Here is a 12,404-nt window from a genome sequence, read left to right as displayed (position 1 = left end):
ATAAAGAGACAACCATAAGGCTCCTGTCGGTTGCCGATAATCTACAAAACATGATCATCTCATACAATAACGTATATCACATCATGTCTTGACCATATCACATCACAACATACCCTACAAAATCAAGTTAGACGTCCTCTACTTTGTTGTTGCAAGTTTTACGTGGCTGCTACGGGTTTCTAGCAAAAACCGTTCTTACCTACGCAAAAACCACAACTGTGATTCATCAAGTTTGCTGTTTTAACCTTCTTCAAGGACCGGCCGTAGCCAAATTCGGTTCAACTAAAGTAGGAGAAACAGACACCCGCCAACCACCTTTATGCAAAACTAGTTGCATGTCAGTCGACGGAACCGGTCTCATGTGCGTGGACATGTAAGGTTGGTCCGGGCCACTTCATCCCACAATACCGCCGAATCAAAATAAGATGTTGGTGGTAAGAACTATGACTATCACCGCCCACAACTCTTTGTGTTCTACTCGTGCATATCATCTACGCATATACCTGTTGGAAATATGCCCTAGAGGCAATAATAAAATGGTTATTATTGTATTTCCTTGTTCATGATAATTGTCTATTGTTCATGCTATAATTGTATTAACTGGAAACCGTAATACATGTGTGAATACATAGACCACAACATGTCCCTAGTAAGCCTCTAGTTGACTAGCTTGTTGATCAATAGATGGTTATGGTTTCCTGACCATGGACATTGGATGTCATTGATAACGGGATCACATCATTAGGAGAATGATGTGATGGAAAAGACCCAATCCTAAGCATAGCACAAGATCGTGTAGTTCGTTTGCTAAGAGCTTTTCTAATGTCAAGTATCGTTTCCTTAGACCATGAGATTGTGCAACTCCCGGATACCGTATGAATGCTTTGGGTGTACCAAACGTCACAACGTAACTGGGTGGCTATAAAGGTGCACTACAGGTATCTCCGAAAGTGTCTGTTGGGTTGGCACAAATCGAGACTGGGATTTGTCACTCCGTATGACGGAGAGGTATCTCTGGGCCCACTCGGTAATGCATCATCATAATGAGCTCAATGTGACTAAGGAGTTAGCCACGGGATCATGCGTTACGGAACGAGTAAAGAGACTTGCCGGTAACAAGATTGAACGAGGTATTGGGATACCGACGATCGAATCTCGGGCAAGCAACATGCCGATAGACAAAGGGAATTGTATACGGGATTGATTGAATCCCCGACATCGTGGTTCATCCGATGAGATCATCGTGGAACATGTGGGAGCCAATATGGGTATCCAGATCCCGCTATTGGTTATTGGCCGGAGAGGTGTCTCGGTCATGTCTGCATGGTTCCCGAACCCGTAGGGTCTATACACTTAAGGTTCGGTGACGCTAGAGTTGTTATGGGAAATAGTATGTGGTTACCGAAGGTTGTTCGGAGTCCCGGATAAGATCCCGGACATCACGAGGAGTTCCGGAATGGTCCGGCGGTGAAGATCGATATATTGGACGAAGTGTATTGGAGTCCGGAAGTGTTCCGGGGGTACCAGGCTATGGACAGCATGACCGAAAGGTGTTTCGGGAGCCCCGGAAAGTGTTGGAGGGCCTCATGGGCCAAAGGGGAAGGGGCAAACCAGCCCACTAAGGGGTGGTGGGGCCCCCACACCCTTTACCACGTTACTTGGGGAGGTGGGGCGCCTCCACCTGGCTTGGGAGGCAAGCCTCCACCTGCTTGGCTTGGGGGGCAAGTCTCCCTAGGATTTTCCCTAGGGAGATCCAATCTGCTTGGCCGCCGCCCCCTAGGGGAAACCCTAGGGCGCCTCCCCCTCTCCCCTTGCCCCTATATATAGTGGAGGGGTGGGAGGGCAGCCGCACCTCTTCCCTGGCGCAGCCCTCCCTCGTCATACACCTCCTCCTTCTCCTCCGTAGTGCTTAGCGAAGCTCTGCCGGAGAACCACGAGCTCCATTGCCACCACGCCGTCGTGCTGCTGGAGTTCTCCCTCAACTTCTCCTCTCCCCTTGCTGGATCAAGAAGGAGGAGGCGTCCCTGGGCTGTACGTGTGTTGAACGCGGAGGCGCCGTCCGTTCGGCGCTAGATCGGATCTTCCGCGATTTGAATCGCTGCGAGTACGACTCCATCAACCGCGTTCTTGTAACGCTTCCGCTTAGCGATCTTCAAGGGTATGAAGATGCACTCCCTCTCTCTCGTTGCTAGCATCTCCTAGATTGATCTTGGTGACACGTAGGAAAATTTTGAATTATTGCTACGTTCCCCAACAGTGGCATCATGAGCTAGGTCTATGCGTAGATTCTATGCACGAGTAGAACACAAAGTAGTTGTGGGCGATGATTTGTTCAATTTGCTTGCCGTTACTAGTCTTATCTTGATTTGGCGGCATTCTGGGATGAAGCGGCCCGGACCCACCTTACACGTACTCTTACGTGAGACAGGTTCCACCAACTGACATGCACTTGATGCATAAGGTGGCTAGCGGGTGTCTGTCTCTCCCACTTTAGTCGGATCAGATTCGATGAAGAGGGTCCTTATGAAGGGTAAATAGCAACTGGCATATCACCGTTGTGGCTTTTGCGTAGGTAAGAAACGTTCTTGCTAGAAACCCATAGCAGCCACGTAAAACATGCAACAACAATTAGAGGACGTCTAACTTGTTTTTGCATGGTATGCTATGTGATGTGATATGGCCAAAAGGATGTGATGAATTATATATGTGATGTATGAGATTGATCATGTTCTTGTAATAGGAATCACGACTTGCATGTCGATGAGTATGACAACCGGCAGGAGCCATAGGAGTTGTCTTAATTTATTGTATGACCTGCGTGTCAATGAAAACGCCATGTAATTACTTTACTTTATTGCTAACCGTTAGCCATAGTAGTAGAAGTAATAGTTGGCGAGACAACTTCATGAAGACACGATGATGGAGATCATGGTGTCATGCCGGTGACGAAGATGATCATGCTGCGCCTCGAAGATGGAGATCAAAGGCGCAAGATGATATTGGCCATATCATGTCACTTTATGATTTGCATGTGATGTTTGTCATGTTTACATCTTATTTGCTTAGAACGACGGTAGCATAAATAAGATGATCCCTCACTAAAATTTCAAGAGACGTGTTTCCCCTAACTGTGCACCGTTGCGAAGGTTCATTGTTTCGAAGCACCACGTGATGATCGGGTGTGATAGATTCTAACGTTCGCATACAACGGGTGTAAGCCAGATTTACACATGCGAAACACTTAGGTTGACTTGACGAGCCTAGCATGTACATACATGGCCTCAGAACACAAGAGACCGAAAGGTCGAACATGAGTCGTATAGCAGATACGATCAACATGAAGATGTTCACCGATGATGACTAGTCTGTCTCACGTGATGATCGGACACGACCTAGTTGACTCGGATCATGTATCACTTAGATGACTAGAGGGATGTCTATCTGAGTGGGAGTTCATTAAAAAAATTGATTAGATGAACTTGATTATCATGAACATAGTCAAAAGGTCTTTGCAAATTATGTCGTAGCTTACGCTTTAGTTCTACTAAGATATGTTCCTAGAGAAAATTTAGTTGAAAGTTGATAGTAGCAATTATGCGAACTGGGTCCGTAAACTGAGGATTGTCCTCATTGCTGCACAGAAGGCTTATGTCCTTAATGCACCGCTCGGTGTGCTGAACCTCGAGCGTCGTTTGTGGATGTTGCGAACATCTGACATACACGTTTTGATGACTACGTGATAGTTCAGTGCATAATGTTAAAACGGTATAGAATTGAGGCACCGAAGACGTTTTGAAACGTCGCAGAACATATGAGATGTTCCAAAGACTGAAATTGGGATTTCAGACTAGTGCCCATGTCAAGAGGTATGAGACCTCTGACAAGTTTCTTAAGCCTGCAAACTAAGGGAGAAAAGCTCAGTCGTTGAGCATGTGCTCAGATTGTCTAAGTACTACAATCGCTTGAATCGAGTGGAGTTAATCTTTCAGATGAGATAGTGATGGTTCTCCATAGTCACTGCCACCAAGCTATTAGAGCTTCGTGATGAACTATAACATATCAGGGATAGACATGATGATCCTTGAGCAACTCGCGATGTTTGACACCGCGAAAGTAGAAATCAAGTAGGAGCATCAATTGTTGATGGTTAGTAAAACCACTAGTTTCAAGAAGGGCACGGGCAACAAGGGATACTTCATGAAACGGCAAATCAGTTGCAGCTCTAGTGGAGAAAGCCAAGGTTGAACCCAAACCCAAGACTAAGTGCTTCTGAGATGAGGGGAACGGTCACTGAAGCAGAACTACCCTAGATACTTCGTAGATGAGAAGGCTGGTAAGGTCGACAGAAGTATATTGATATACATTATATTAATGTGTACTTTACTAGTACTCCTAGTAGCACCAGGGTATTAGATACCGGTTCGGTTGCTAAGTGTTAGTAACTCGAAATAAAAGCTGCGGAATAAACGGAGACTAGCTAAAAGTGAGATGACGATATGTGTTGGAAGTGTTTCCAAGGTTGATGTGATCAAGCATCGCATGCTCCCTCTACCATCGAGATTGGTGTTAAACCTAAATAATTGTTATTTGGTGTTTACGTTGAGCATAGACATGATTGGATTATGATGTTCATTTAAGAAGAATAATGGTTACTCTTTTTATTTGAATAATACCTTCAATGGTCTTGCACCTAAAATGAATGGTTTATTGAATCTCGATCATAGTGATACACATGTTCATGCCAAAAGATATAAGATAGTAATGATAGTACCACATACTTGTGGCACTGCTATTTGAGTCATATTGGGATAAAACGCATGAAGAAGCTCCATGTTGATGGATCTTTGGACTCACTCGTTTTTGAAAAGATTGAGACATGCGAACCGTGTCTATTGGTATATATGCATGAAGAAACTCCATTAGATGGATCATTTGGACTCACTTGATTTTGAATCACTTGAGACATGCAAATCATACCACATGGGCAAGATGACTGAAAGGCCTCGTTTTCAGTGAGATGGAACAAGAGAGCAACTTGTTGGAAGTAATACATTTTGATGTGTGCAGTCCAATGAGTGCTGAGGCATGCGGTGGATATCGTTATGTTCTTGCTTCACAGATGATTTGAGTAGATGCTGAGTATATTTACTTGATGAAACACAAGTCTGAATTATTGAAAGGTTCAAGTAATTTCAGAGTGAAGTTGAAGATCGTCGTGACAAGAGGATAAAATGTCTGTGATATGATCATAGAGATGAATATCTGAGTTACGAGTTTGGCACACAATTAAGAAATTGTGGAAATTGTTTCACGACTAATACCGCCTGGAACACCATAGTGTGATGGTGTGTCCGAACATCATAACTGCACTCTATTGGATATGGTGCATACCATGATGTCTCTTATCGAATTACACTATTGTTTATGGGTTAGGCATTAGAGACAACCGCATTCACTTTATATAGGGCACCACGCAATTCCGTTGAGACGACACCGTATGAACTATGGTTTAGAGAAACCTAAGCTGTCGTTTCTTAAAAGTTTGGGGCTGCGACGCTTATGTGGAAAAGTTTCAGGCTTATAAGCTCGAACCCAAAGCGGATAAATGCATCTTCATAGAATACCCAAAACAGTTGGGTATACCTCCTATTTCAGATCCGGAAGCAAAGTGATTGTTTCTAGAAACAGGTCCTTTCTCGAGGAAAAGTTTCTCTCGAAAGAATTGAGTGGGAGGATGGTGGAGACTTGATGAGGTTATTGAACCATGACTTCAACTAGTGTGTTGCAGGGCACAGGAAGTTGTTCCTGTGGCACCTACACCAATTGAAGTGGAAGCTTATGATAGTGATCATGAAACTTCGGATCAAGTCACTACCAAACCTCGTAGGACGACAAGGATGCATGCTACTTCAGAGTGGTACGTAATCCTGTCTTGGAAGTCATGTTGCTAGACAACAATGAACCTACGAGCTATGGAAAAGCGATGATGGGCCCGGATTCCGACGAATGGCTCGAGGCCATAAAATCCGAGAAAGGATCCATGTATAAAAACAAAGTGTAGACTTTGGAAGAACTACTTGATGGTCGTAAGGCTGTTGGGTGCAGATGGATTTTAAAAGGAAGACAGACAATGATGGTAAGTGTCACCATTAAGAAAGCTCGACTTGTCGTTAAGATGTTTTCCGGCAAGTTCAAGGAGTTTACTGCGATGAGACTTTCTCACTCGTAGCGATGCTAAGAGTCTGTTGGAATTATATTAGCAGTTACTGCATTATTTATGAAATCTTGCAGATAGGATGTCAAAACATTGTTTCCTCGATGATTTTCTTGAGGAAAGGTTGTATGTGATACAACCAGCAGGGTTTGTCAATCCTGAAAGATGCTAACAAGTATGCAAAGCTCCAGCAATCCTTCTAAGGATTGGAGTAAGCATCTCGGAGTTGGAATGTACGCTTTGATGAGATGATCAAAGATTTTGGGTTTATACAAAGTTTATGAGAAACATGTATTTCCAAAGAAGTGAGTGGGAGCACTATAGAATTTCTGATGAGTATATGTTGTTGACATATTGTTGATCAGAAATGATGTAGAATTTTTGGAAAGCATATAGGGTTATTTGAAAAGTGTTTTTCAACGGAAAACCTGGATTAAGCTACTTGAACATTGAGCATCAAGATCTATAAGGATAGATCAAAAACGCTTAATAGTACTTTCAAATGAATACATACCATGACAAGATTTTGAAGGAGTTCAAAATAGATCAGCAAAGAAGGAGTTCTTGGCTGTGTTACAAGGTGTGAGTATTGAGTAAGACTCAAGACCTGACCACGACAGAAGAGAGAGAAAGGACGAAGGTCGTCCCCTATGCTTTAGACGTAGGCTTTACAGTATGCTATGCTGTGTACCGCACCTGAAGTGTGCCTTGCCATGAGTTAGTCAAGGGGTACAATGGTGATCCAGGAATGGATCACATGACAGCGGTCGAACTTATCCTTAGTAACTAGAGTACTAAGGAATTTTCTCGATTATGGAGGTGGAAAAAGAGTTCGTCGTAACGGGTTACGTCGATGCAAACTTTGACACTAATCTAGATGACTCTGAGTAGTAAACCGGATTCGTATAGTAGAGCAGTTATTTGGAATAGCTCCAAGTAGCGCGTGGTAGCTGCATCTACAAGATGACATAGAGATTTGTAAAGCACACACAGATCTGGAAGGTTCAGACCCGTTGACTAAAAACCTCTCTCACAAGCGAGATATGAACAAACCCCATGGGTGTTGGATTCATTACAATCACATAGTGATGTGAACTAGATTATTGACTCTAGTGCAAGTGGGAGACTGTTGGAAATATGCCCTAGAGGCAATAATAAAATGGTTATTATTGTATTTCCTTGTTCATGATAATTGTCTATTGTTCATGCTATAATTGTATTAACTGGAAACCGTAATACATGTGTGAATACATAGACCACAACATGTCCCTAGTAAGCCTCTAGTTGACTAGCTCGTTGATCAATAGATGGTTATGGTTTCCTGACCATGGACATTGGATGTCATTGATAACGGGATCACATCATTAGGAGAATGATGTGATGGACAAGACCCAATCCTAAGCATAGCACAAGATCGTGTAGTTCGTTTGCTAAGAGCTTTTCTAATGTCAAGTATCGTTTCCTTAGACCATGAGATTGTGAAACTTCCGGATACCGTATGAATGCTTTGGGTGTACCAAACGTCACAACGTAACTGAGTGGCTATAAAGGTGCACTACAGGTATCTCCGAAAGTGTCTGTTGGGTTGGCACGAATCGAGACTGGGATTTGTCACTCCGTATGACGGAGAGGTATCTCTGGGCCCACTCGGTAATGCATCATCATAATGAGCTCAATGTGACTAAGGAGTTAGCCACGGGATCATGCGTTACGGAACGAGTAAAGAGACTTGCCAGTAACAAGATTGAACGAGGTATTGGGATACCGACGATCGAATCTCGGGCAAGCAACATGCCGATAGACAAAGGGAATTGTATACGGGATTGATTGAATCCCCGACATCGTGGTTCATCCGATGAGATCATCGTGGAACATGTGGGAGCCAATATGGGTATCCAGATCCCGCTATTGGTTATTGGCCGGAGAGGTGTCTCGGTCATGTCTGCATGGTTCCCGAACCCGTAGGGTCTACACACTTAAGGTTCGGTGACGCTAGAGTTGTTATGGGAAATAGTATGTGGTTACCGAAGGTTGTTCGGAGTCCCGGATAAGATCCCGGACATCACGAGGAGTTCCGGAATGGTCCGGCGGTGAAGATCGATATATTGGACGAAGTGTATTGGAGTCCGGAAGTGTTCCGGGGGTACCAGGCTATGGCCAGCATGACCGAAAGGTGTTTCGGGAGCCCCGGAAAGTGTTGGAGGGCCTCATGGGCCAAAGGGGAAGGGGAAAACCAGCCCACTAAGGGGTGGTGGGGCCCCCACACCCTTTACCACGTTACTTGGGGAGGTGGGGCGCCTCCACCTGGCTTGGGAGGCAAGCCTCCACCTGCTTGGCTTGGGGGGCAAGTCTCCCTAGGATTTTCCCTAGGGAGATCCAATCTGCTTGGCCGCCGCCCCCTAGGGGAAACCCTAGGGCGCCTCCCCCTCTCCCCTTGCCCCTATATATAGTGGAGGGGTGGGAGGGCAGCCGCACCTCTTCCCTGGCGCAGCCCTCCCTCGTCATACACCTCCTCCTTCTCCTCCGTAGTGCTTAGCGAAGCTCTGCCGGAGAACCACGAGCTCCATTGCCACCACGCCGTCGTGCTGCTGGAGTTCTCCCTCAACTTCTCCTCTCCCCTTGCTGGATCAAGAAGGAGGAGATGTCCCCGGGTTGTACGTGTGTTGAACGCGGAGGCGCCGTCCGTTCGGCGCTAGATCGGATCTTCCGTGATTTGAATCGCTGCGAGTACGACTCCATCAACCGCGTTCTTGTAACGCTTCCGCTTAGCGATCTTCAAGGGTATGAAGATGCACTACCTCTCTCTCATTGCTAGCATCTCCTAGATTGATCTTGGTGACACGTAGGAAAATTTTGAATTATTGCTACGTTCCCCAACAAGACCTGGCTCATGATGCCACTTCTGGGGAACGTTGCATGGAAAACAAAAAAAATCTACGGACACACCTGATCTATCCATGGAGATGCATAGCAATGAGAGGGGAGAGTGTGTCTATGAACTTCTTCGTGCTCCAACTGATCAAGTACCGAACGCATGACACCTCCGTGTTCTGCACACGTTCAGCTCGGTGACGTCCTCCGCCTTCTCGATCTAGCAAGACGGCGAGATAGTAGATGAGTTCCGGCAACACGATGGCGTGGTGATGGCGATGGTGATGTGATCTCCGTAGGGCTTCGCCTAAGCACTACGAGAATATGACCGAGGGAGTAAACGGTGGACGGGGGCGCCGCACACGGCTAAGACAATGTTGTGTCCTTGTGTGGCGCCCCTCCCCATGTATATATAGGTGGGAGGGGAGAGGAACGCAACCAGGGTGTGCCCCTAGGGGCTGGCCGCCAGCCCTAGGGCTCCTGCCCTCCTGCGCCCCCCTTTCCTTGTATGAACAAGGGGGAAAGGAAAGAGGGGGAGAGGGAAGGAAGAGGGAGTCCAACTCCACACTTTCCTTTCCTCCTCCCCTTTCCTTTCCCTTCCCATAGGACCGGCCCCATAGAGGGCGCACCAGCCCCTTGTGGGCTGGTGTGTTCCCTCACTTGGCCCATAAGGCCCATATCTTTGCCGAGGGTGCCCGAAACTCCTTTCTGGTAACCCGATAAGTACCCGGTACCCTCCAAAACACTTCCGGTGTCCGAATACCATCGTCCTATATATCAGTCTTTACCTATCGACCATTTCGAGACTCCTCGTCATGTCCATGATATCATCCGGGACTCCGAACAACATTCGGTCACCAAATCATCTAACTCATATAACACTATATCGTCAACGAACGTTAAGCGTGCGGACCCTATGGGTTCGAGAACTATGTAGACATGACCGAGACACCTCTCCGGTCAATAACCAATAGCGGAACCTGGATTCCCATATTGGATCCTACATATTCTACGAATATCTTTATCGGTCGAACCATTATGACAACATACGCAATTCCCTTTGTCCATCGGTATGTTACTTGCCCGAGATCCGATCGTCGGTATCTTCATACCTAGTTCAATCTTGTTACCAACAAGTCTCTTTACTCGCTCCGTAATACATCACCTCGTGACTAACTCCTTAGTCGTTTACTTGCAAGCTTATGATGTGTATTACCGAGAGGGCCCAGAGATACCTCTCCGATACTGGGAGTGACAAATCCTAATCTCGATCTATGCCAACTCAACAAACACCTTCGGAGATACCTGTAGAGCATCTTTATGATCACCCAGTTACGTTGCGATGTTTGATAGAACACAAGGTATTCCTCCGGTATCCGGGAGTTGCATAATCTCATAGTCGAGGAAATATGTATTTGACATGAAGAAAGCAGTAGCAATAAAACTAAACAATCATTATGCTAAGCTAACAGATGGGTCTTGTCCATCACATCATTCTCCTAATGATGTGATCCCGTTATCAAATGACAACACATGTTTATGGTTAGGAAACCTTAACCATGTTTGATCAACGAGCTAGTCTAGTAGAGGCATACTAGGGACACGGTGTTTGTTTATGTATTCACACATGTATTTAAGTTTCCGATCAATACAATTCTAGCATAAATAATAAACCTTTATCATGAATAAGGAAATATAAAATAACAACTTTATTATTGCCTCTAGGGCATATTTCCTTCAGAATAAGGCTCTCCCCTCCTTGCCCCCATCTCTGTTAGAAGGGATAGAGAATGATTGGTGAAAACCTTATTTATTGCTTGAGCCTCGTGGGCATATATATAGGAGTACAATGATCAACTTGGAGTACAAGACAAGGCAGGACCAAATCCTAGTCTATCCTATACTTCTTAATAATCATAATACTCAACATCCCCCCGCAGTCACAACGGTAGCGACGCAGACGGTGAGACTGAAGAAGAATCCGAAGGCAAGCCGATGTACACCGAAGGGACGATGCAACGGCAACCCATGGCTCGATCTGGGGTAGGCGCGTGCTTGGGGACGTGTGTGGCGAAGACAGGCGCGTGATCGGTTGATCAGACCGACGTCGGCGTTGTATGCGCCATGGCGGGGACGATGCGCAGATCAGAATCGATGGCGACGTTGTCGATGATGTCCCGGGCAATGACGACAAGACAGACCAGTCATGGAGACCGCACGGACGAGTGTCCTGCAGCGACGCACGAAGGCGTCCCTTGGGCGACGCGTCCAGCCTTGCCATGCAGTTGATGATGAAGCGGTCGGTGTATAGTCGATGCCGATGTCAAAGTAGAGGCGCGGGGGTCGACGGTGGCGGCGGGCGACGCAAACCGATCTTAGGTCGGAAAACCAAAGAGAAATAACACCGATCAATCGATCGGCGAGAGAGAAAAAACCCAATCAACGGATCGGGAAAACGACTCTCTAAGGCAGCCGGTCAACACGACCGGCGGACGAACCCTAGGTACGGGCGGTGCGGCCCCCGGCAGCGGTCATGGAGGCCAACCGCCCCGGGGGCGGTGCGCGGGGCAGAAGCGGCGGGCAGCGGCTAGGGTTGGGTCGGTTAGGCTGATATCATGTTAGAAGGGATAGAGAAGGAATGGTGAAAACGATGTTTATTGCTTCAGCCTCATGGGCATATATATAATAGTACAATGACCAACTTGGAGTATAAGACAAGGCAGGACCAAATCCTAGTCTATCCTATACTTCCTAATAGGCATAATACTCAACAGTCTCGATGGTGCGTCTAGTATCTTCGGTGGGCGTGTGGAGGTGTGTCTCCGGCGGATCTATCCTTGGTGCATTTTCTCGGATCTGTTCGTAGTTCGTCTATGTTCTTGTGTCTCCTTCTGATAGGCGCTACTCTTCGACAACGGTTGTTACTGTAAATAATATATTAGTCCCAACGGTTTTTGCTAGATTCGTTAGTGCTCCAGTTGCACCCACATATGGAACCTCGTGCTCCAGCTGCATCTCCTGCAAGGCTAAACCCCAATATCTGGCCCTCGGTAGCCCTAACTATCTTGTGGAAAATTTGGGACTCAAGGAATGCAGCTGTTTTTAAGCATGAAGATCTCTCTGCTAGGATCACGTTGAGGAACATTGTTGCTGATTTCTCCCTTTGGGTTTTTCGCTTTAAAGACCTTGAGCTTAGAGACTATGCTAGGCATTGGCTAAGCTTTCTGTCAGCTAGTATTCCCTTGGTGTGGCTCTCTGATGTAATCTTTCCCTTGTACCTTGTTTGACTCGTAATATATTCAGGTGGGGAAGCTCCCCC

This window comes from Triticum aestivum, chromosome 1D (genome assembly GCF_018294505.1).
Source record: "Triticum aestivum cultivar Chinese Spring chromosome 1D, IWGSC CS RefSeq v2.1, whole genome shotgun sequence".
Lineage (NCBI taxonomy): Eukaryota > Viridiplantae > Streptophyta > Magnoliopsida > Poales > Poaceae > Triticum > Triticum aestivum.
This window is presented reverse-complemented; position numbering follows the sequence as displayed.